The sequence below is a fragment of the Taudactylus pleione genome, unplaced genomic scaffold (genome assembly GCF_031769625.1).
Source record: "Taudactylus pleione unplaced genomic scaffold, aTauple2 ptg001137l, whole genome shotgun sequence".
NCBI lineage: Eukaryota > Metazoa > Chordata > Amphibia > Anura > Myobatrachidae > Taudactylus > Taudactylus pleione.
Genome location: NW_028285538.1, coordinates 661,432 through 685,974, shown reverse-complemented (window position 1 = coordinate 685,974; position 24,543 = coordinate 661,432). Strand labels below are relative to the sequence as shown.

Genomic DNA, 24,543 nt, shown 5'->3' with positions numbered 1-24,543 from the left:
AAATAGAGCCAGCTTGTACAGGGGCCTCCAAATTGCCTCTTTTTCCTGCCAGTACAGGTATGGACTGTCTGACATGCCTACTTGGATGCTGTCACCGATGTAATCCTCCACCATTCTGTCAATGGTGACAGTATCATATGCAGTGACAGTAGACATGTCAGAAATTGTTGCCAGGTCCTTCAGTCCGGACCAGATGTCCAAACTTGGTCCTGCCTGCCCTGCATCCACCGCCAGCGGGTTGCTTAGGATACCTAAGTTTTTTCCTGGCAGCCCCAGTTGCGGGAGAAAATGAAGAAGGAGCCGTTGACGTGTCACGTTCCGCTTCAGCTGACAGTGTGTTCACCAGCAGGTCTTTGCACCTCTGCAGGCTTGTGTCGGCCGGAAAGAGAGACACCACATAGGCTTTAAACCTAGGATCAAGCACGGTGGCCAAAATGTAGTGGTCTGATTTCAACAGATTGACCACCCTGGAATCCTGGCAAAGCGAATGAAGGGCTTCATCCACAAGTCCCACATGCCGAGCGGAATCGCTCCGTCTTAGCTCCTCCTTCACTTTCTCCAGCTGCTTCTGCAAAAGCCTGATGAGGGGAATGACCTGACTCAAGCTGGCTGTGTCTGAACTGACTTCACGTGTGGCAAGTTCGAAGGGCTGGAGAACCTTGCACAACACGGAAATCATTCTCCACTGCGCTTGAGTCAGGTGCATACCCCCTCCTTTGCCTATGTCATAGGTGGATGTATAGGCTTGTATGGCCTTTTGCTGCTCCTCCATCCTCTGAAGCATATAGAGGGTTGAGTTCCACCGCGTCACAACCTCTTGCTTCAGGTGATGGCGGGGCAGGTTCAAGAGTGTTTGCTGGCGCTCCAGTCTTCGGCACGCAGTCGCTGAATGGCGAAAGTGGCCAGAAATTTTTCGGGCCACCCAAAGCGTCTCCTGCACGCCCCTGTCGCTTTTCAGAAAATTCTGCACCACCAAGTTTATTGTGTGAGCAAAACATGGGACGTGCTGGAATTTGCCCAGATGTAATGCCCGCACAATATTGGTGGCGTTGTCAGATATCACAAATCCCCAGGAGAGTCTAAGTGGGGTAAGCCACTGGGCGATGATTTCCCTCAGTTTCTCTAAGAGGTTGTCGGCGGTGTGCCTCTTACTGAAACCGGTGATACACAGCGTAGCCTGCCTTGTAACGAGCTGGCGTTTCTGAGATGCTGCTACTGGTGACGCTGCTGCTGTTGCTGCGTAAGGTGATACATCTACCCAGTGGGCTGTCACAGTCATATAGTCCTTAGTCTGCCCTGTTCCACTTGTCCACATGTCCGTGGTTAAGTGGACATTGTGTACAACGGCATTTTTCAGGACACTGAGGACACTTTTTCTGACGTTTCTGTACAGTCTCGGTATCGCCTGCCTAGTGAAGTGGAATCTAGACGGGATTTGGAACCGGGGACACACTACCTCCATCAATTGTCTAAATCCCACTGCACTAATGGCGGATACCGGACGCACGTCTAACACCAACATAGCAGTCAAGGCCTCAGTTATACGTTTTGCTTCAGGATGACTGCTGTCGTACTTCATCCTCCTCGCTAAGGACTGTTGGAGGGTCAATTGTTTAGTAAAAGTAGTGGTGTTCCTACTTCCTCTCTGGGATGATGAACGACTCCCAGCAGCAGCAACAGCAGCAGCGGCAGCAGTAGGCGTAGCAATGCAGGATCCTCCAGAGGAATCCCGGATAGGAGAGTCAGTCATGCCAGTGACATGGCCTGCAGGACTACTTCCGATCCTGACTAAGGAGGAAATTGACGAGGAGGGAGTTGATGGTGTGGTTTGCAGGCGCTTGGATACAACAGGACAACGGGATTTAGGTGTCCCTGGACTGCTTACGGTCTTAGCCAAAGTTTCTGAACTTGACAGTAACTTTTTATGAACGCGCTGCAGGTGCCGTATAAGGGAGGATGTTCCTAGGTGGTTGACGTCCCTACCCCTACTTATTTCACCTTTACATATGGTACATATGGCAAGACAGTTGTTGTCCGGATTTGGATAGAAATATTGCCAGACCAAAGAGGTGGAATGTTTGGTCTTCTGCCCAGGCATGACCGTGATGGGCTTTTTCATCCCACGGACAACAACTCTCCCCCGGAGCCTGATTTAAACAAACCACATCACCATCAGAATCCTCCTCGCCAACTTCCTCCTCAGCGCCAGCTACACCAGTATCCTCATCCTGTTGTACTTCAACAGTGACATCTTCAATTTGCATATCAGCAAGTGGACTGTGGGTGCTCCTTTCAGCACTTGCAGGGGGCGTGCAAATGGTGGAAAGAGCCACCTCTTCCCGTCCAGTGCTGGGAAGGTCAGGCATCGCAACCACCACCACACTTGGACTCTCCTTGGGGATTTGTGATATCTTCTTAGAAAGCACAGTTCTTCGCTGTGCTTTTGCCAGCTTAACTCTTTTGATTTTTTTAGTGGGAGGAGGGCTTCCATCGTCATGTGAAGCTGAACCACTAGTCATGAACATACTAGGGATCGACCTTAGCCGTTCCTTGCCACTCCGTGTCGTAAATGGCATATTGGCAAGTTTACGTTTCTCTTCAGCTGATTTAAATGTCTTTTTCAAGGTCATTTTCCTGAACTTTGCCATTTGGGATTGTATGTGCCCTCTACTATGACATTGGGCATCGGCCTTGGCAGACGACGTTGATGGCATGTTATCGTCTATGTCATGACTAGTGGCAGCAGCTTCAGCACTAGGAGGAAGTGGTTCTTGATCTTTCTCTATTTTATTTTTATCGGAGAAAGTTTGGTCCTCCATTTATGTTATATCGATTTGATATATACGTGCGGCTAAACACAGAAAATAATTTTTTTTTTGGTTTGGACTGGAGTGTACTTTGTGGGTTACAGCACCCTTTAACGGTCAAGCCAGCCGGCCCTTTACTTATGACACAGGCGCACTCTTGGCACTACTTTGTTGATGCACGTGCGGCTACTGCGCACACAATTCACAAACACAGAAAATAATTATTTTTTGGTTTGGACTGGAGTGTACTTTCGGGGGTTACAGCACCCTTTAACGGTCAAGCCAGCCGGCCCTTTACTTATGACACAGGCGCACGCTTGGCACTACTTTGTTGATGCACGTGCGGCTACTGCGCACACAATTCACAAACACAGAAAATAATTTTTTTTTTGGTTTGGACTGGAGTGTACTTTTGGGGGATACAGCACCCTTAACGGTCAAGCCAGCCGGCCCTTTACTTATGACACAGGCGCACGCTTGGCACTACTTTGTTGATGCACGTGCGGCTACTGCGCACACAATTCACAAACACAGAAAATAATTTTTTTTTGGTTTGGACTGGAGTGTACTTTCGGGGGTTACAGCACCCTTTAACGGTCAAGCCAGCCGGCCCTTTACTTTTGACACAGGCGCACGCTTGGCACTACTTTGTTGATGCACGTGCGGCTACTGCGCACACAATTCACAAACACAGAAAATAATTTTTTTTTGGTTTGGACTGGAGTGTACTTTCGGGGGTTACAGCACCCTTTAACGGTCAAGCCAGCCGGCCCTTTACTTATGACACAGGCGCACGCTTGGCACTACCTTGTTGATGCACGTGCGGCTACTGCGCACACAATTCACAAACACAGAAAATAATTTTTTTTTTGGTTTGGACTGGAGTGTACTTTGTGGGTTACAGCACCCTTTAACGGTCAAGCCAGCCGGCCCTTTACTTATGACACAGGCGCACGCTTGGCACTACTTTGTTGATGCACGTGCGGCTACTGCGTACACAATTCACAAACACAGAAAATAATTTTTTTTTGGTTTGGACTGGAGTGTACTTTCGGGGGTTACAGCACCCTTAACGGTCAAGCCAGCCGGCCCTTTACTTATGACACAGGCGCACGCTTGGCACTACTTTGTTGATGCACGTGCGGCTACTGCGCACACAATTCACAAACACAGAAAATAATTTTTTTTTTGGTTTGGACTGGAGTGTACTTTCGGGGGTTACAGCACCCTTAACGGTCAAGCCAGCCGGCCCTTTACTTATGACACAGGCGCACGCTTGGCACTACTTTGTTGATGCACGTGCGGCTACTGCGCACACAATTCACAAACACAGAAAATAATTTTTTTTTGGTTTGGACTGGAGTGTACTTTGGGGGTTACAGCACCCTTTAACGGTCAAGCCAGCCGGCCCTTTACTTATGACACAGGCGCACGCTTGGCACTACTTTGTTGATGCACGTGCGGCTACTGCGCACACAATTCACAAACACAGAAAATAATTTTTTTTTGGTTTGGACTGGAGTGTACTTTCGGGGGTTACAGCACCCTTAACGGTCAAGCCAGCCGGCCCTTTACTTATGACACAGGCGCACGCTTGGCACTACTTTGTTGATGCACGTGCGGCTACTGCGCACACAATTCACAAACACAGAAAATAATTTTTTTTTGGTTTGGACTGGAGTGTACTTTCGGGGGTTACAGCACCCTTTAACGGTCAAGCCAGCCGGCCCTTTACTTATGACACAGGCGCACGCTTGGCACTACTTTGTTGATGCACGTGCGGCTACTGCGCACACAATTCACAAACACAGAAAATAATTTTTTTTTAGGTTTGGACTGGAGTGTACTTTCGGGGGTTACAGCACCCTTAACGGTCAAGCCAGCCGGCCCTTTACTTATGACACAGGCGCACGCTTGGCACTACTTTGTTGATGCACGTGCGGCTACTGCGCACACAATTCACAAACACAGAAAATAATTTTTTTTTTGGTTTGGACTGGAGTGTACTTTCGGGGGTTACAGCACCCTTAACGGTCAAGCCAGCCGGCCCTTTACTTATGACACAGGCGCACGCTTGGCACTACTTTGTTGATGCACGTGCGGCTACTGCGCACACAATTCACAAACACAGAAAATAATTTTTTTTTTGGTTTGGACTGGAGTGTACTTTCGGGGGTTACAGCACCCTTAACGGTCAAGCCAGCCGGCCCTTTACTTATGACACAGGCGCACGCTTGGCACTACTTTGTTGATGCACGTGCGGCTACTGCGCACACAATTCACAAACACAGAAAATATATTATTTTTTTAGCACTTGGGGGGAGCACCCCTGATGGACAGAGCACCCCCTGGACAACACTACAGCACCCCTTTAGGACTGGGACACTGCACAGGACTTTGGAGTGGACACAGCCCCTATGGAGAACTGACTGCACAACACAGTCCAGCCAGCCCCTATGGACTTTGAAGTAGTGGACACAGCCCCTATTAACAACAGCAGCACAGCACAACACAGCCAGCCCCTATGGACTTTGAAGTAGTGGACAACAGCAGCACTACACTACACTACACTACACAGCACTAACTCCCACCCTCCCTCTTCACTGTCCACAGCCGAGTGAGAAAATGGCGCCGACGCGGGTACCTTATATAGGATCCAAAACCCGCGAGACTCGGAAGGCGGGATGATGACGTTTTGCCTCGATGTCAGATCCGAGTCAGGCGGGAAAAGTCGAGCCTGACTCGGATCGGACTCGGATCGGGGGGGCTCGGGGGGGTTCGGATTTCAGAAATCCGAACCCGCTCACCCCTAATATATATATATATATATACAGTGTATATATATATATATATATATACACACTGTATATATATATATATATATATATATATAGATATCTATATATATATATAAATATATATTATATTGGACCCACTTTGTGCACCATGCACATTAAGTGTGACATTCACGAGCGCACCAGGAGATAAGATGACAGGGAATGGAGGGGGGGTAAGTATTATTATTAGCAGCACGGGAGAAGGGCCAAGAGCAGGTGGTGTAGGGCAGAGAGCGGGATGGGAAGGGGCGGGTGAGATGGGGCGACAACCAACTGAGGTTGCATAAGAAAATGTGACCACAACATTTTATTATAGACAATAGGCTTTAATCCACGGCACTTTTTCTTATGAACCTCATTTCTAGCCATAAATAAACAAGTTTATTGTCAGCCAAGTCCCCAGGAGTCCACTAATTGTTGTGCTTGGTGAGACTCTGTTTCTTTAAGCCTATTGGCTGGGAGACCTCAACCTACAAAAAAAGGGTAACAAAATTAAAATCTGTGTGCTGTCTAGCATGTCATGTCCTCTGAGTGACAGTGGAGAACTGGCCAGATGGGAATATTTTCACACAGTTGGCTTAAACAAATTGCAGTATGTGAAACTAACATTTCCTGATTTAAATGGAATACAGTTTGGCGTGTATTAGGTGAGCGCAGAGCATGTGCGATTTATTTGTATGTATGTATTTATGTACAACATACTGTATGTATATATTTATGTATATATTTATGAACAACATATTTATATATTTATATATATATTTATGTACAACATATGTATATATTTATATATATATTTATGTACAACATATGTATATATTTATGTATGTATTTATGTACAACATATGTGTGTATATATATATATCTGTTCTGTTTTTTGGGATCTGACTTTCTTTTCTTCAAAATTACATCTCACGGGAAGTTTGAAGATCAAAAATAAAAACCCACAACTGTTTATTCTGTGGAGCTGGTTATCAAATGGAATTAAATTCTAGCAGATTGTTCCTTACAGCTAATGCAGTCAATAATTAAGTATGAGCATTACTCATTTACGTTTACAGATTAAAACCATGCAGGAATCCCATGAACAGCGCAAAGCATTAAATTAATTGTGATACTAAGCTAGAAAGCAATTTAGCTAAATTGGAAACCTTGATTACATGAAGAAAGTGAAATATCAAAAGGACTTAAATGACTATGCATCCATGTCAGGATATAAATGGGAGCACTGGGATACCCGTCCATATCAAATATCCTTTTTAAAATGTATCCTTAAGAAAAAAAAGGAGCCACTGTAGGGTTAACCTCAACTCCACAGAAGATGACCGTCTAATATTTTAGAAACTCTAACTCATAGGCGCTGGAACGGGGGGGATTTGGGACAAAGGGGAGCGGCTCCCCCAAAAAAACATTTGAGAGTGGTGCCTGTCAATATACTGGGTCGCGGGGCGCAGTAAAGCCGGTGTCTGGGATGGATTACCAACCACGGGCAGGGTCCAGGAAGAAAGAAATAATCCCCTTTCTAGCTGCTCCACCTCCTACCTCCACACAGCCCTTCTCTGCCGGCCTCCAGGGCCCTCCTCCGCCCTGTAACCTAGCTCTGACCAGTGTGTGGCTAGTTACTGTGAACTGGCCCCTCCTCTGGGACCAGCCCTGTGCCCTTCTCACCTCCCACTTCACACATTCCTCCAATCTTCCCCTCCGGCATCCTGCAAAATGATGGCACCAACTGACCTTCCATCTCACCCAACCCCTCTTGCTGCACCCCCCTCACAAAACCCCCACTGCCCCCATTGCAGCCCCTTTCCCCTCCTCACACACCCCTCCCCTCGCAGCCCCACCAACTCCCCCTGCCAAAGAACCCACTGTGCTGTCTTCTGGGTAGTGGGAGGCTTGGAGCAGCCTACACTCTATCTATTACAGCCTGTACTCTGACCCCAACCTGTCACAGCCTGCACTCTGACCCCTATGTATCACAGCCTGTCCTCTGACCCCTAAGTATCAGAGCCTGCACTCTGACCCCTACCTGATTTGAAGGTGCATACTACCAGAGCCGTGTCTTCTGCTGCAGCTAAACTGTGTCGTTATGCTAATGCTGCAACCAATGAGATTCATACAGAGATGCTCACCAGCTGCAGCGCTAGTCTACTGCTGTGCATATTAAGACGCACCATTGGCTGAATTGGACGCACCATCAAAGATTGTACCAACCCTATGACAGATGTAATTTTTCTTTCTGAACATCGATGACGAAGTCAGTGCAATGATAGCTCAAGACATATTTGCTGACCACGACATGCCCAGGAACACCCACTGAAATTGCCTCTCTTTGCATCTAAATTTGTTTTATGATCCTAACAGTAATCATCGAAACTCATGCGCAGATTGAAAACATTGGCCACTAGCGTGCGGCATCGACATAGCATGCACCTTTGAATCACACCCTCTGCCCCCTTACCTCCTTCCATCAGGCCATAAACTCCAATTTCTTCACTTTTGGCTAATTTTTTGTATGCCCTTCTGCTCCACAGGAGGTTTCTGTCCTCCCTGAGCTCGCCTTAGGCAGGTCCGCCATCAGGGGGGGACTGCCGGTACTGGAGTCCCGGGCCCGAACACTTGGGTGGCCCGCCCGGAACCTGCTAGTGCCGGTTCGCCTGCTACTACCCCCTGCAATGACAGGCCCGGTGGCAGTACGCTGCAGGCATGCAATCGCCCGCGCAAATGTCCACCGCTATCCCCCCGGCCATGCTCTGCCAGCTGCACAATACAGTGAGTAAATGACTCGATGTGAGTCACTTCTCAGCCACGCCGCCCTCCTGCTCCGCCTCCCGCATTGCCCGTAATGGTCACTACCCTGCTCTCAATACAGTGTTTTGTTTACACTGAAGCCACTGAATGAGAGAGAGGAGCAGCGGCAGGCGGGTAGTGTGAGGAGCCGGCATCCGGAGCATACAGGCTGACAGAAGAAGGAGCGAGATTGGTAAGTTAAGTGTGTGTGTGTGTCTGTCCTTTCTCCCAGACCCGGGCCAGGCCATTTTGTTGGACTGTGTAGTCAATTTTAGACAGTGGAGACAGTTGATGGGACTGAGGACCTCATTCAGAGGCAGTCGTTAGTTACAAGCGGCCGCTCTGAATCAGGGCGGCTGCTTGCATCCTGAACGACCGCCTCCTTGTCGATCACTAAGCTGTGGATTAACACCCACTGCTCTAGCGACCGACATGGGTGATGGACTCGATGGTCAAGACCATCGCGACCATCGGGGCTTACGACCAGACCCTAAGGTTGGGTCTGGATACTCGTAAGCCCCAGGGAGCTTCCTGCTCTGATCGAGCAGGAAGCTCCCCGCGGACATCAGCAATGATGTCAGTGGGGCCACCCCAAACGGCAAGCGTTCCGGCGGGAATGCCTCCGTTTGGGCAGGCACGCCCCCTGCACGCCTCCCAAACGGGGCAAGCTGTCACTCACCATCGACAGCTCGCCCCCTTTGGTGCGAGACCCCTAGCGATGGAACGTCCGTCGCTAGCCGGGTCTCGTGCATGTGCACGACGGAGCCGGCTCCGTCGTGCGCATGCCCAGTGGGGCAACATCGAGTCAGTTGTGAGCGCACAGTGCTTGCGACCGACTCTGAATGACCCCCTGAGTCTGGGAGAACCAGACTCAGTCCTTGTGCTTAATGGAATTTACCCCTCCTATGCTGCCTGGCAGGCTCCAGCATTACTGTAAGTCTCTGAATTGGGCCCTAATTGCACAGCAGCAGACTGGTCAGATTACGACAAAGGTTAGAAACCAGCAACTTTTGTGTTAAAATGTGCCATACTGTACTTTAATAAAAGGTATAAGTGACCTCCTGCACATTATATCAGGATGGCATTATACACACTTACATGGTGCCAGAGAGCAGAAACATCAGAGAATCCCTTATTTCTCCTTACTCCCTGGCAGCCTGCGCTGCTCAGTCCTCTTCCTTCTTTGCAGCATATGCTCCTGGGACCTTGTAATAGCAAATGTATGATGATATTGTTAGATGATGCTCCTGCAAGTACATTATGTGCCTTATTCTGAGGTGAATGCAGACACGGTAGTATCTGCGTCTTTTGCAGCAGCCACGACTGCATCTTTATGCCATGACCGCTTCTGTTCATACTGACACGTCCACATGTAGTGGTGCTAATCTATCTGGGTGAGTCTTTAGGCGCACCATCCACCGCGCCATCAAAGCTTGCATCAGCACTATGGCAGGTGCATTTTCTCCATCTGAACATGGCGTCTTGTGTTAGTGCCACAACATTTTTAGATACAATCGCTGTCAGCGACATGCCTGCATCTGCCTAACCACCTCCATTGTATGCACACTGAAATCCCTAGCTCGGTGTACAGACCCCCATGTTTTGGGTTTAAACCATCGTTGTGTTTTGGTTTTGGCAAAACCACCCTCAAATGCTTTGGTTGTAGATTTAAAAAAAAATTGCTAAAACATTTCCAGTCAATTTTGACCACCTCACAGCTCACAATATTGTTTTCACCAATATTGGCTAAAGGCTGCAGCAAGTTGACTGGCTAAACAAAGAGGCAGAGCAGTGGCACAAACGCACGGCAGTTTAATAGAATATAGCACATCTTAACATACTTCTCCAAATAGTAAATCACAGGCCTCAGGACAAAATAGGCAATTCAAGCCATAGTAACAGCCTAGTAGAAAAGATAATAAATGTTTAAGTTGGTTAATTATTAACAAACTTTTCCAACAAGCAAATCACAGGCCTCTGGCCAATACAGGTGATAGGAAGTGAAGTGAGGGAATTCATTAATTAATTAGGAGGAATATAAAAGAGTTTAATGTAATAGTTTATACATATTCATACTTTTACTAACACTGTTCATATTCATTGTATGGGAGCATAGTGGCATTGAGACTTGTAACTTTGGGGGTCATTCAGACCCGCTCGCGAGCGGCAGGACGCTCGCAAGCGGGTCGATGTTCCCCACTGCGCATGCGCATGACGGAGGGAGCTCCGTCGTGCGCATGCGCGAGACCCGGCGAGCTACGGGCTCACCATCGCTCCGGGTCTCGCACCAAAGGGGGCGTGCTGTCGATGTTGATTGACAGCACGCCCCCTTTGGTGGGCGTGCCAGGGGCGTGCCTGCCAGATGGAGGCATTCCCATGGGAACGCCTACCGTCTCAAGCCGGCCCCATTGACATCACTAGTGATGTCAGTGGGAGTGATTTTGGCTCTGATAGAGCCAAAATCACTCCAGGGCTTGCCAGGGCTTGCGGCAGCTAGACCCTACCGCAGGGTCTCCATCGCAAGCCCGATGGTCGCGATGGTCTTGACCATCGCGACCATCATCATGGACGCTCGCTATAGCTGTGGGTGGTAACCCACAGCTATGCGAGCATCCATGAGGACGCTCCAAAAAAAGGTAGGAGGGCCCTGATTCAGAGCGAGCACTCTGGTCAGAGCGTTCAGCTCTGAATCAGGCCCTTTGTCTTCATGCGGACAGAATTTTGCTTTGCATTATTATAGTTTTGTTTCGGGGCCAAAACTCACAGTAAAGTACAGTAATGTACACTGCCTGTCAAACAAACACAATCTTGGCAAACCCCATAATGAAAAGTGGTACACGATTGTCCTAATTTGTAATTTAAAAAGGACATGCACAGTTTAACAAACCAAGCACTTTAGTGACAGGGACTACAAATTGAAAAACAGAACTAAGATCTAACCGGAAAAAACTGTAGATCTATGTTCCTACCCAGCGCTCCCTAATCACAATTGGTTGTTGTGATAATTCAATTGTTGAGGGTATATAGTACAGATGCCAATATATTTAATCCCCTCTACTAACAACAGCGCTGCACACCTTTATGTCAGTTGCCAATTTGACACACAGCAACAACTTGAAGAGAAAGAGGATAGGTAGCGCTGCTGCTGCTACATGTAATTGGCTTAATTGATCCACATACACAACTTCTCTGAATCACAAAAACATTTAATACACATATAAAATTGACATGTCAATAAACATAATATCTCTATAGGGAATAAAATTCAACAATTTATTTGCAATCTCTGTGACAATTGAAATATCTGGGATAGATGTATCTATGATTAGCTACAATTGAATACAATTCCTCACCACTCAATGTGTCAATTGTATTTATTATGCAATTGGATTCATCTAAAAATAGCATGTAAATTTGTACTATTGGTACATCAAAGTCCTTTGTATTGGAGCATATAAAGATTTACCACAATATATCCACAAAGTAACTTTCTTTCCAATGAAATATACACTAACAAACCTCCTTCAGTAAAATATCCAGCTATATTCAAGGAGCTAGGTCTGGCTGGGATCTGTAGTGTGCCAGTGTTGTTTGTTCATAGGGAGAATGTATAGTACTCAGTGTAATGGAAAAATGTCACTGGATTAATGTCCACACTATGGTAGCTTGTAGGGCAGTACAAACATCTCTGGATAATGAGGCAATTCAGCAATGTGTAGACCGGGGCTGTACCTGACCGACACCCAGGCCCGCTGAGAGCCGCGGCAGGCCCGGGTAAGAGGGGGTGTGGACTAATCGCGGGAGGCGTGGCCATGCCCCCTTCCCGGAAAAAAAAAAAGATGTGCAGCGCCGCGAAGTGGCGCTGCGCGCTGGGGAGGGGGGCGCTCTGGGCCCCCTCAGCCCTGCTCAAAGCCAGGGGGGGCTCGACCAGTGTGATCGCTCCCCCCCACAGGCATAGGAGACTGCTGTGGCTGCTGCTCAGCAGCCATGAGCACACGCTGTGTGCTGGGATGCTTTGAGGGAGGGGGAGCAGCGCCGGACCCGGGCCCCCGCCGGGCCCTTCAGGAAGCCCGGGCCCCGGTAATCTGTACCCGCTCCCCCCCCTCTCGGCGCCCCTGCCGACACCATGGTAAGACTACGGTCTTGTGTTGTCACTAATGATGCGGATGCAGCCGCTTGGACACTGGGACAAGAACGTCAGTCAGTAAGCCGGGCACATACCAACCGACCCCACGGTGTTAGCAGTAGTCTCGTTCCTCTGTGGTGATGCAGATGGAACTGCCTGGGGAGCAAGGCAAGAGATGACAGTTTGTAAGTTGGGCACGTTCCTGACCGGCACCGTAATTGGGCAGCGGTCTCGTGTCCTCACTAGTGATGCGGATAATACCACTTGCTCTCGCAGCCCGAGTGTCAGATGTTTCTACAAGGCAGGATGTTTGCTGCTTAGCAGGGCACGCTCCCGGACAGTTTCTAATAGCCCTGCTATAGGTGTGTTTGACGTCGCTAGCTCTGAAGTCCTGGTTAGCAGCTGTTTGAACTTGGCACAGATCAACAACTTTCTGGACCATTGGTAGAGTTGGTGGTTAGTAGATCAAATTCCAGATATCAACAATAAGTCACTGTGGGTAGGCCCCTTTGACGTGTTTCGCTCCTATCTGTGAGTTTTTTCAAGATAGGGGTACTCCATCTCTATCCATTCCTTAAATACGGACTTAATTAACTATAAACAACATCAGCTAAAATTTCTTAATTGCTTAATTAGTTCAGTTCCTTTACTAACTGATTCAGAGAAGATTTCTTTCAATGTCAATACACTGATTGATCTAATCCTATATCAAAAAAGAGTTGTATATATTAAAAACATAAATATACATATACTCAAATTAAATATTTCCACATACAATATCAAAAGTTAATAATAATAATAATAATAATAATAATTAATAATAATAATAATAAACAATACATAAATAAAAATAATAATAATAAAAAAATATAATAATAAAATAATAATAATAAAGTAATATAATAATAATAATAGTGGTGATAATAATAATAATGGCAACCTAAGTTCACTCACAATAATTATGATTTCATTATTCTTCCTTATTCATCTTTATTTTATATATAAGATATAACCTTTGATCTATTTTAACAAAGACTAAATAGCCAATTTTTATTCATTTGTGTAATTCTCCATTAATATCAATTTGTACTTTATATCATGGAACCATCTTAAATCACAAGAAACAATTCCATTCCTCTTGTACCTACAAATAAACAATTGTCTAACAATCCTCACTAATTGACCAATAAGAAAATTGATAACAACATTGTGAGGACAAAAACTCATAAAAATTATATATAATTGTGGAACCACTAATACCTAAGGAAAAACCTCCGTTCGATGCACAACCTGATTGTGCACCTGACTGGAGATTCCTAGATGGTCCCGAATTGATTTTGAACTGATTTTGCCTGGTATATCTAATATGTAATAGTGAGGGTCATGAAGCACCACAATGACATACGTCCATTTGTGCTGACATGTACTCTTACCCCCCTTTTGCATCTCCTATGTTGTATATTACCCTAAATTTATCCACAATGCCAAATCTCCAGCAACCCAATGGATATGATTATTTCAGTCTAGACAGGAATAATCTAGAGCTATATTCAAACCCTTTGGGTGCAATGTGTCCAACTTGAATATCCAAGCGGACTCACCCAGACATAACTTTTTGAACCTATCGCCTCCTCTTCTGGTTCCTTCAAAATGCTCCACTATGGTTAGTTTGATACCTACCGGGTTACCTCCATGTACCATAGTAAAGTGTCTTGTTGATTATATTGCGTCTATGCTCTCTAAATCTGTTTTTAACTGCTCTAATAGTTCTTCCAACATACTGTAATGTGCATGGACATTCGAGAACATAGACGCAATATATTGATTCACAGTTGACAAATTGAGAGATAGAGTAGGTTTGCTTCATAGAGCTAGAGATTATTTGATTGCATCTGTTGGATATATATCCACACGTGAGACATACCCCTTTGTTACACTTGAAGCATCCTGGAGATCTAGAGGTAAGCCAAGATCTTTCTTTATTTTGCACTACATTTCTTAGCTCACTTGGAGCCAAAATGTTTTTAAGATTTTGATTCTTTTTGAATATAATAGGGTCTGCCACTTTTGTGACTGAAGTGCTTGGTTTGTTTGGGCCCACACAAAAGAAAACATCTTGATGTTTTGATTAAACCAAGCTACCAATGGTCTTAAGGCTAGTGTTGTTAATCATCATCACAATTGGAAGATACCATACTCATACTTACTGTTGTTAATATCTTCATCACACAATATGAGTTCATCCCCTCTGGAATCTACTGTTACAGATGTCTCTGTTTGTTGTAAATGGCGGTAAAGTCCTTCCTCATAGAATTTGTAGTTCTTTTTGATGAACCTCTTTTTTGCAACATTTTTGGAAGTGGCCTCCTATGCGAATTGCTCAGAAGGTTCCCGTCTATGCTAAACACTCTTTCCAAGTACACATTGGAGGGTTAGCAGCTTAAGTAAACCATAGCCAATTTGAACAAATTGCCTTTTTTTCCCTTCCATATATATGTGGGCATTTATTTTAAGCCTGACCAGATGTCATAATGTTTCACTCTGGTACGATAAGTACCATCATCACCAGTGAGTCTCTTGGAAAAGAAACATTTTTTTCCTGGTAACAGCATTTGCAGGAGAAACTGAAGCAGGAGACATTGTGTCATGTGCCACATGTGCTTGCAATGAGCTCTTTGCATCTTTTAGAATCTATGTCATTTGGAAAGAAAGACATTATGTACGACTTAAACCTAGGATCATTGTTGCCAAAATGTACTGATCCAATCACAAGATGTTGCAAACCCGTTGGTCCTGGCAAAGTGCATAAAGAATTTGATCTACAAGTCCAACATACTTGGCGGAATTACTTAATTTCATCTCCTCCATCAGTTTCTCTAGCTGCTTTTCCAGTAGTTTAATTAATGAAGTGACCGGACTCTTGCTGGCAGTGTCTGACCTCACTTCATTAGTAACAATTTTAAATGGTTTCAGTAGCTTGCATATAACCAAGAGTATTCTCCAGTATGCTGCAGTAAGGTAACATGTCCCCCCCCCTTTCATTATGTAATGGCTTAATGAGTAGGTTTGGCTGGCTTGTAACTGTTCCTCAAGTCACTGAAGCATATAATGGGTGGAATTCCACCTCTACTACCCCTTGCTTCAGTTGGTGGCATAACAAATGGAACTTTCAGCTGCTGCAATCTTTCACATGTGGGTGCTGAATGCCAAAAATTTTGTTAGCAGAGGATGGTTAGTTACCAGATCAGATCTTCTTTCATAGGCAGTCAGTAGGCACACACTGGGAAATTCTTTGTGGTAAAACTATTTATAATAATGAACTGGTTTGGTTTAACAGCATATAGACATGATAGGTATACACATGAACAACATCATTACTTCAATACTTCATAGTATTTTCTTCTGGAACAATCCTGTAAAAACAAAGTACATAACTGTAACACAGAGGGCCTGATTGAGAGACGCTCGTTCGCTCTGAGCGATGTTCACACAACTGAGCATGCGTATGGGTTGTAATGCGCATGCGCAAACCAGTCATTGCGGGCGGAAATCGTGCGCTTGCAAAACAGCGAGGGGCTGCTAATTTGATTGACAGAATGTACCGTTTGTGGGTGGTAACAGGGGAAGGTGCTTGAAAACGGGGGTGAGGAGATCCGAACGCAGGCGTGCCAAACAGTCAAAAGGGAGTGCATACTTAGTAAAGGAGCGTCATCGACCACGTCACTTGGTTGTCTTTTAGCCTGAACTGCTCGCAGTGATTGCGGTAGGAAAAACCTACCACAAGCACTGTGAGCAGTTCAGATGCCTTTCGATGTACCCGATTAATCTAATAAATACCAGAGATGACGTGTGTTGCAAACGGCAAAGGGGCATCTTTACAAAATAGCGAGCGCATTTTTCATTCGCTCGCTCAGACATAGAGGCGTCAACAAACCGCAAAGAGCGAGTGCTCAATTTAAATAGCCGGCCCCTTTTTTGGAACGACTGTCCACAAATAGCGTCTGGCTCTGAATCAGGCCCTCAGTGATAACACATGTAGCAACAGCGCCACCTGCTATCCCTCCAGTGTAATCACTCAAATAACACACAGGGTTTTCATAAAAGCTTGGGGAGATATAAAATTGTGAAAATTAAAGTACCAACCAATCTGTTCCTAGCTGTCATTGTACAGACTGTGTTTGAAATATGACTGTTAGGAGCTAGGTACTTTGGAGCGGATTCAGACCCGGACGCTAAGAAGCGTTCGCTCGAAGCTGTCCGATGTTCTCATTGTGCGCATGCATCGCAGTGCGCATGCACGAACCAGTGCGAAAGATCAAGATGTGTTCGCTCGATGAGTATAGACAGCCCAGCAGAGTGAGTGACAGGAAAAGCCGTTTGTGGGTGGTAACAAGGGCTGGCCACTAGAAACGCGGGAGTGTAGTTGTGAACGCAGGCGTGCCTGACCGAAATAACGGCGTTTTAGAGACGTGCATAATTAACAGGCAGCGTCAAAGTGCACGTCACCTGGATTTATTTTACATTGAAGAGATCGCAGTGCTTGAGGTAGGGTATAATCAACCTCAAGCGATGCATTTGCTTCCGATGGTACCTGATGTACCGATGCTTGCATACACTTCCTGGAGATGACGTGCATTAGTGGCCAGCTTAAGACAGGCTGGTGGGCATCTGCATACACAAATTGATCGCACGCCAAGACATAGTGGGCGTGCTTATGCCTAGCCGTGCGATCGCCTGCCGTGCCGTCACTTAGCCCAATTTGCATACGCTGGGAGCGAAAGAACTCATCTAGCGAACGGGTCTGAATGAGCTCCTTTATCTTTCACAACTTTATATCTCTCCAAGCTTTTATAAATACCCCCCAGTAGTCTGTTGCAATATCTCAACAATTATACGGGCCACAGACAGCATCTCCTGCACAGACCTGTCATTTTTTAAGAAATGTTGAATCATTAGGTTTATTATGTGTGCAAAAAATTTTACATGCTCAAATTCACCCAGTTGTAATGAGCATACAATGTTACTTATTGGAAATGACATATCCTAAGGAGAGTTTTAGCAGGGTAAGCCAATATTGCTATAATATGCATTAATTTTTCCAACAGATTGACATCGGTATGCCTCTTAGTGAAGCCGGTGATACAAAGAGTAGAATGCCTGTGAATGATATGGCTTTGTGTGTCAGGTACTGCTGCTGCTGAAGACAGCCACATATCTGTAGTTAAGAGGATAGTCTGTAAAATTTCATTTTCTAGCCAAAGAATAATTTTTTATTTAATATCCCGGTACAGGTGAGGAATTGCTGTTCTGGTAAAATAGAATTGAGATGGAATTTGGCAGCAAAGACCCAAGACCTCAACTAATTGTCTAAAACCGGATGAAGTGATGACAGATATTGGGAGCAGATCTAATAGCCACTGTAGCCATCATGGCTTACACTGATCCACTGTGCAACAAGATGGCTGCTGTCATACTTGGTTCCTCTTTCAAATGATTGTTTCACAGTCAATTGTTGTTTTAAACTACTAAGGGTAAATTTACTAAGAATCGAGTTTGGGTGAGTTTGCAATTTTATGTGACTTTAGGCATGTTTTCATCTCGCAAATTTACTAAAGACAAACTCAAGTGAGTTTGGAAGAGAGTTCTCTCTTGTCACTGTTAAAACTTATGTTAGATAGCAAACTCGAATAAACTTACCATCGGCCAAACTAGGAAGTACTTTACATGAAAAAGATGCAACTTGGGAATTTACTAAGATTTGAGTTTACAATCTCGAGTGAGATTGTAGCAAACTCACTGATAAATTGAAGTTTCAAATAGATCACTTCCTGAGCTGCGAGTTTGCCAGAAACATACACAGATCAGCGTGATTTGTGTATGTTTCTGCCTGTACACCTAATGTAAATGGTTTTTATTTTTTTTTAAATTATGTAGGGTCCCCCCCAAAAGCCATAACCAGCCCCGGACTTGTCAACCAGTCCTGGTTCCAAAAATTATGGAGAACAAAACAAGTAGGGTAACACCGTAATTTAGAAAACAGCACCACATAGGGGGGGAAAAATTGCATAGGGGTCCCCCTATATTTAAAACCAGCACCATACCCAAACCAACTGGGGTGTAATGCCACAGCCAGGAGACCCTATTACCGGGTCTCCAGGGCCAATGCATTCTCACCCCAAGCTGGTCAGACCAAGCTGGGGATCTCAGGGGAGGTGGGGACCCCCACAAAAAGGGTCCCCCGTCTCCCGAAACCCCAGGCTTGGTCTGAAGCCCGGAGCTCTTCCCCACACCCCTGGGCTGTGGGTACGGGGGTAATAAAGTGTAAAATGAAAGTAAACTATTTATTTTACAGTGGAACCACAGGTGCCAGCATGACTGCCCTTTGGCACTTGTGGAACTACAAGTGCCAGCAGGTGGCTGGCACCCGTACCACCACTGTAAAATAAATAGTTAAATAAAGACACAACACACCTTTGTGTTCATTCATGCTGCCAAAGGTGCAAGTACTGTAACGCCCACTTTTAGTGTTTGTGCTATCGATTGGTGCATCCTTATAAGTCCCCATCGGTCGCATCATTAAAACTTGCACCAGCCCTATGACAAGTACAGTGTATCTGTCTGACCATGGCTTCCTATTCTTGCGTCTGTGTGGCTATGAACACTGCCACTTGCATTGACACACCCGCGACACTCCCATAATACGCCCACTTTTGTGTGCACTACCAGGAACGCCCATCACTTTTCCACCACCTCTCTGATACTGTCTGAACCAATGTCAACAGCACCTTTGTGTATATGTTCTGTGCAATGCATGAGTTGTAGGAGTATTCAGAAAATTTAGTGTAAGCGCAGTTGCAAACAATCGCGCAACTACGTGAACATTGGCATTCATGTGGACTGTGTGTGGCTCCGAAACAGGCCCTTATGTCTTTACAGAGGAATTCGTCTCCCGGGTAAAGTGCCCAGAGCTATTCAATAAGTGCCCGCTGTAAGATCGCAGCGAGCCCTGAGGCAGCACTTACAATAGATTTCTGCTTGTAGCTCCGGAGGATGAAAACAAAAACCCACATTAAGTTCAACCTCGGGTCATTTGTGGGCTTACCTCGGGCACTAACTGAATAGCTTCAGGCACATTACCCAGGAGCTGGAGCCTTCCAGTAGTTAATCGTTAACAAAAGACAAACATTAACACTGAACTGAACTTGACCATTTATTAATTTATAGGGGTTTGAAATCATAAATAAAGGGGATTGTTTTTATAGATTTAAGAAATAGATTTATGAAATAGGTGTATATTATAGTGATTGTATACAGGTAAATGTATTTATCACAGAGCCAGATTAAGACTCCATGGTTTAGTAGGCAACATGTTGCTTTAGGCCACATATGTTGGTCAAAAATAAAAACATAAAAATACAGGCTAAAGAAATCTGGAACACTCATAATCCAACTGCCCAGTGGTGTAACGGTAATGGTTACAGGGTGTGCAGGGCACACAGGGCCTTGGGTCAGAGGGGCCCCACACTACATACCCTGCACCCAGAACAAACTCACTCCCCGTCAGAGCCGTAGTTAGACTTTTTGGTGCCCTGTGCCAGAAAGAGCATTGGTGCCCCCTCCCCCCTATCTTTAAAATAGGGACATAAGCTGTACACCCGAAAAAGGGCCATGGCCTCTTGAAGAAGGACCGGGGAAGAGATAGGAGAGGCCAGGAGATGCTGAGGATGAAATAAGATGAAGCTACAAGTAAGAATGATAATAAACAGAAAATTGACAGGCCCAAACTGCGCCCCCCAGTTACGGCTCTGCCCCCCGTTACCTTTTTCTACAGATATATACTAAAATTGCCCTGTTATATAGTTCTCCAGGTATATTACTATTGTCAGAAAGGCTCCAATGTTGCCCTGTCATGGTGTCTTCTTGGCATTACTATATTTTATTGTGCCACAAATCTAAAACCACATACAGTAGGTTACGTACCAAGCTAACACAGGACAGTAGCTATAATCTCCATGGGCTAACCATTCATATCCCTTTATGTCATTGATGAGTTATTGGTCTGTTTGTCTGGTTTTAATATTGTAATATTCTAAATATTTCAGGAATCAAATCACTTATCGGTGTGCATTATCACAGCAGACAGGTGGGAACCACAGAACGTCTACTAATGTCATAGTAACTGTCCAGAAATATTTTCTACATTCACCTGTGTAACACATGATTCAACCACTAGATGGTGCTGTCTAAAAAGAAATATCCCAGCAATATCTATTAATTGGTATTCACAAAGCATAATAAAGATACAATGAAAATGGTTAAATTAGCCCACAGTTCAGCTTGTAAGAAGTGAGGTTATACCACTTTAATGTAAAATTTATGGAAACCCTTAAGCACCAAAGGGAGCTCTGGCTGGTATTTGAGGCTAATAGCTTCCAACTACTGTGAGTTACTATACTTAGCAGTAATGAGGTCAAAACATGCCCATACTGTACTCGTAAGTTTGTAAATTCTGCTCATTTAGTGTTTTTCTATATTTAAAAAATGCACTTAATGGTGTAGGCAGCTTATTTTATTAATTACATCCTTACTGGGAGAGAAAGTTCATGAGGTCTAATTTCAAGTGTGCTTTATGCTGGTGACTACCAAACCTGTGACTAACACCTGTGAGCAGGTGGAGCAGACTTTAGTTCACAGCCAGTGCAGATGTCGCACAGTGTCACTATTTCAATCACTTCAATGCCTATTTTCCACTGATAAATGTGTTAAAAAAAACAGACTCTGTGTAACCAATTAATGATGTAAGGAAGCTAAATATATCAATATTGCAGACAGTAAACGTGAGACGTAATATTTTGCTAGTTGTTTTACTCCAATGATTGTCACATTGCGCTAAGGCACTGCCCATGGTACAGTAGGTTGAGTTGTGTTTGTTCACCCATGTATCAGCTCAGATCTTGTGAAATCTAGCTAATTTATTTAATGATGACGAACATATAGGGGTACAGTATATGTAATAGCCTCCAACTTGCAGGCATCGGCAAGAGCCCAGCAAGTCTGACCGATGTTATAAAGAGACAATCATTTAAAAGGCAAAACCAACCATACCCCATTGACTCCTGGACCTGATGCTGACTGCAAGAATATACTTCAAGTAGCATTAATTTCAGTATTCAATAGGCTGTGAGAATAGCAAAAATCCCGCACCTGCGAGGTTTTTCTGCAGGTGCGGGATTTTTGCTATTCTATTAGGTGCGTGTTTTTTTTAAAACACGCGCCGGGAGGTTTTTTTCCACGCACCTCCTGAGCAAGCGTGATTTTTCATAAAATCGATGATTTTAGGTAAAATCACCAGGACTTGCTCTAACACCCGTGCTGCACCCCCCTGAGGACTAATTAAGCAATTGGAAGTATCCAATTAGCTTAATTAGTCCTTAATTGCTTCCCTCCTGCAGTGCAGCCTTCTTCATCATGTGTCGGGCGCCGGCTCTTCTGCAGCAGCGGTGAGTATGTCAGTGTGTGTGTGTGTGTGTGTGTGTGTATGAGCGTGCGTCGCACTGTCAGTGTGCCCCCGCAGTGTTTGTGGGTCCCCCCCGGACTGGGCACTGGGAGAACTGCATCTCCCAGCAGCCCTCGCCCCTCCCACCAGCCCCTGGAGCCTCCCAGGAGCCCCTGGGACTCCCAGCAGCCCCCTCTCCAGTAAGAAGAGAGAGGAGAGGCCAGCAGCAGCAGCTGAGACCACTGGAGACCCCCGGACAGGTAAGTGAAGTTTTTTTGTTTGTTTTTATAATATACAGCACAGGATTTTCAGAACTGAAAACCCTGCGACCAGTATTTTTGGAATTGAATACTGTGGGTATCGGGAGCACGCATACACGCAGTATTTCTAAATTGGAAGCGAGGGGCGCAAGGTTTTTACCTCGCTAAACCTCGCGCCCAATTGTATATGCCCCCAAGTATGCGTAGCTATCAATTCAACATATTTAGCATCAGGTGATATCAGCAAGTAACCTACTCAGCGTAATCTTCCCAGGACCCTGTGCAGCTGGGCCTGGTTACTAAATTAGCTTTTATTTTCTCACACTAGATCAGAGGTGGCTGGAATCTCTCCAATTAGCTATTAGTACGAATCTCTTTATAGAACATATCAGATTCTTAACCGTTTGACACACCTTTATCATTTTCTCTGTAAGAAACATAGGGCCTGATTCAGAGATGGACGCATAGACGATATTTTCACAGATTGAGCGATTGTTTGCCATTGCGGATGTGTGTAAGCTGCACTGCCAACATGCAACTGAATTGCGAATATGCTCACACAAAGGATTCACTCGCCAAGCAAGTGACAGGTAGTCAGCATTTGGGGGAGGTAACGGGGGTGTGGTTAGGAAAAAAGCAGATGTGTCGGACTATTTAAACACTACTTTGTGGGTGACCATAAATTAGCCACTGTGTTCTTGCTCACAGCAGGAGAGCCCTCTGCTTGTCTGGATACCCGCATGATGGTGTGTTTGAATTTAGTATTAAATTCAAACACACCATCATGTTATAATAAAAGTTAAGTTTTATATTAAATTCAAAAACCCCATCATGTTGTAATTGGATAATTACAATAGATAATACTCTATGGAAATAGGAGTAAAGTGCACTGAGTAAAGGAAACCCCAACTTTTTCTTTTTTTTTAAAACAGGTTATAGATAAGGGGTATAAGTGGCACTTCTGTCTTTAAGATAGGAATTGGAATTGAGAAATAGAAATTAGATAATAATACAACAATTTTCCAATTACTCCTATAGATCACCTACATGAATATTATGTTGTCATTCGACAGATGACTAGAAAGTCACCATTATCAGTGCAGGATTTTTTCCTTTGGTTTCCTAAAATATATCCCTATATGGAGTGGCTGGATTACAAGTACATTCATTTGAAGTATAGCTTCTTAGCCATTTGATCTTTCATTATAGGAACCCTTTTAATCAGCTGTAGCATTTTCCCTATAAAACAGTGCAGACTCGAAGCTGACCTCCATTTCACTTTTAATTATTTGCACTTTTACAGTTGGGTTTAACTACTAAATCATCCTGATAACATTTCATTAGTACTTTCATATGTCAGTGACATCAAACATACATGTTACAACCTACTGGACTCATCGAAATGTGGACAGTATTGAAAGAAAACGTAATTATTCTCAGCATCAATGTTGCCTTTCAATTACGAGATCTTGAAAATTAACAAATGAAGACTAATGTAGTGAGCACATCACCCTAAAGGGCTGAATAGATAATCTGTCACATATTCTCTGTACAACTCTATATAAAAATAAATGACAATAAATAAAATAGTAATAAGGTTGAGTTATTGATGACCACCATGATTGGGAGTACCAAGCACGAGATGGAAACCAGCAATGTATTGCTTTGCCTTTTCTCTACGCTCTGATATGGTAAACAGCTAGTTAATCATTTTTACCGCCAGTTACAAATCATGCTTCTGCCTCCTGAGGACATCAAACATTCAACACAACATTTATTTTGTGATACATTAGTTATAGAATGTCTCCAACTGTTAATGCTCGATTTAGCATGGAAGTGAATGGATTAACATAACTGGAGAAATTGATGTTACTGATCCTACCCTACTTAGCTGTGTAAAAAAACCATCCAGGCTGTGATATTAGTCATAAAAATATCTTCTATAGCTAATTGCTTATCATTCGCGTGCACCTCTTCTGATTATTTGCATAACTGTAAGCATTCAGAAGCTCATTAAAGTTCCAAACTGCCAAAACTGAAGGAAAAAAAATCAAGGGTCTCATTTCCAAATCTCAAAATGGCTGATGCGCGTGCAAATTCCTCTTTGGTATCACTGGGACTGATTCCGAGTTGGGACTAAAGCAAAAAAGAGCAAGTAAAACGTCCCTTCACTCTCATGATAAATATAAGCAATAATGGGACTATTTATCAATACGTGCCAACGATAAAT

The 24,543-nt window shown here is 44.6% G+C and overlaps 1 long non-coding RNA gene across 2 annotated transcripts in view; it reads right to left on the bottom strand.

The window, feature by feature from the left end:
• The window catches only part of LOC148453506 (uncharacterized), a 69,696-nt gene that overhangs the window by 13,369 nt on the left and 31,784 nt on the right, over nt 1–24,543 (bottom strand). Inside the window, exon 4 of one of the 2 annotated variants that reach the window (XR_015874926.1) lies at nt 5,982–6,114. The exons of the other annotated variant lie outside the window; for it this stretch is intronic. This is a non-coding gene — a long non-coding RNA (uncharacterized LOC148453506). Of the gene's footprint in view, nt 1–5,981; nt 6,115–24,543 lie in introns of those variants that run through there. 2 annotated transcript variants of the gene reach the window in all.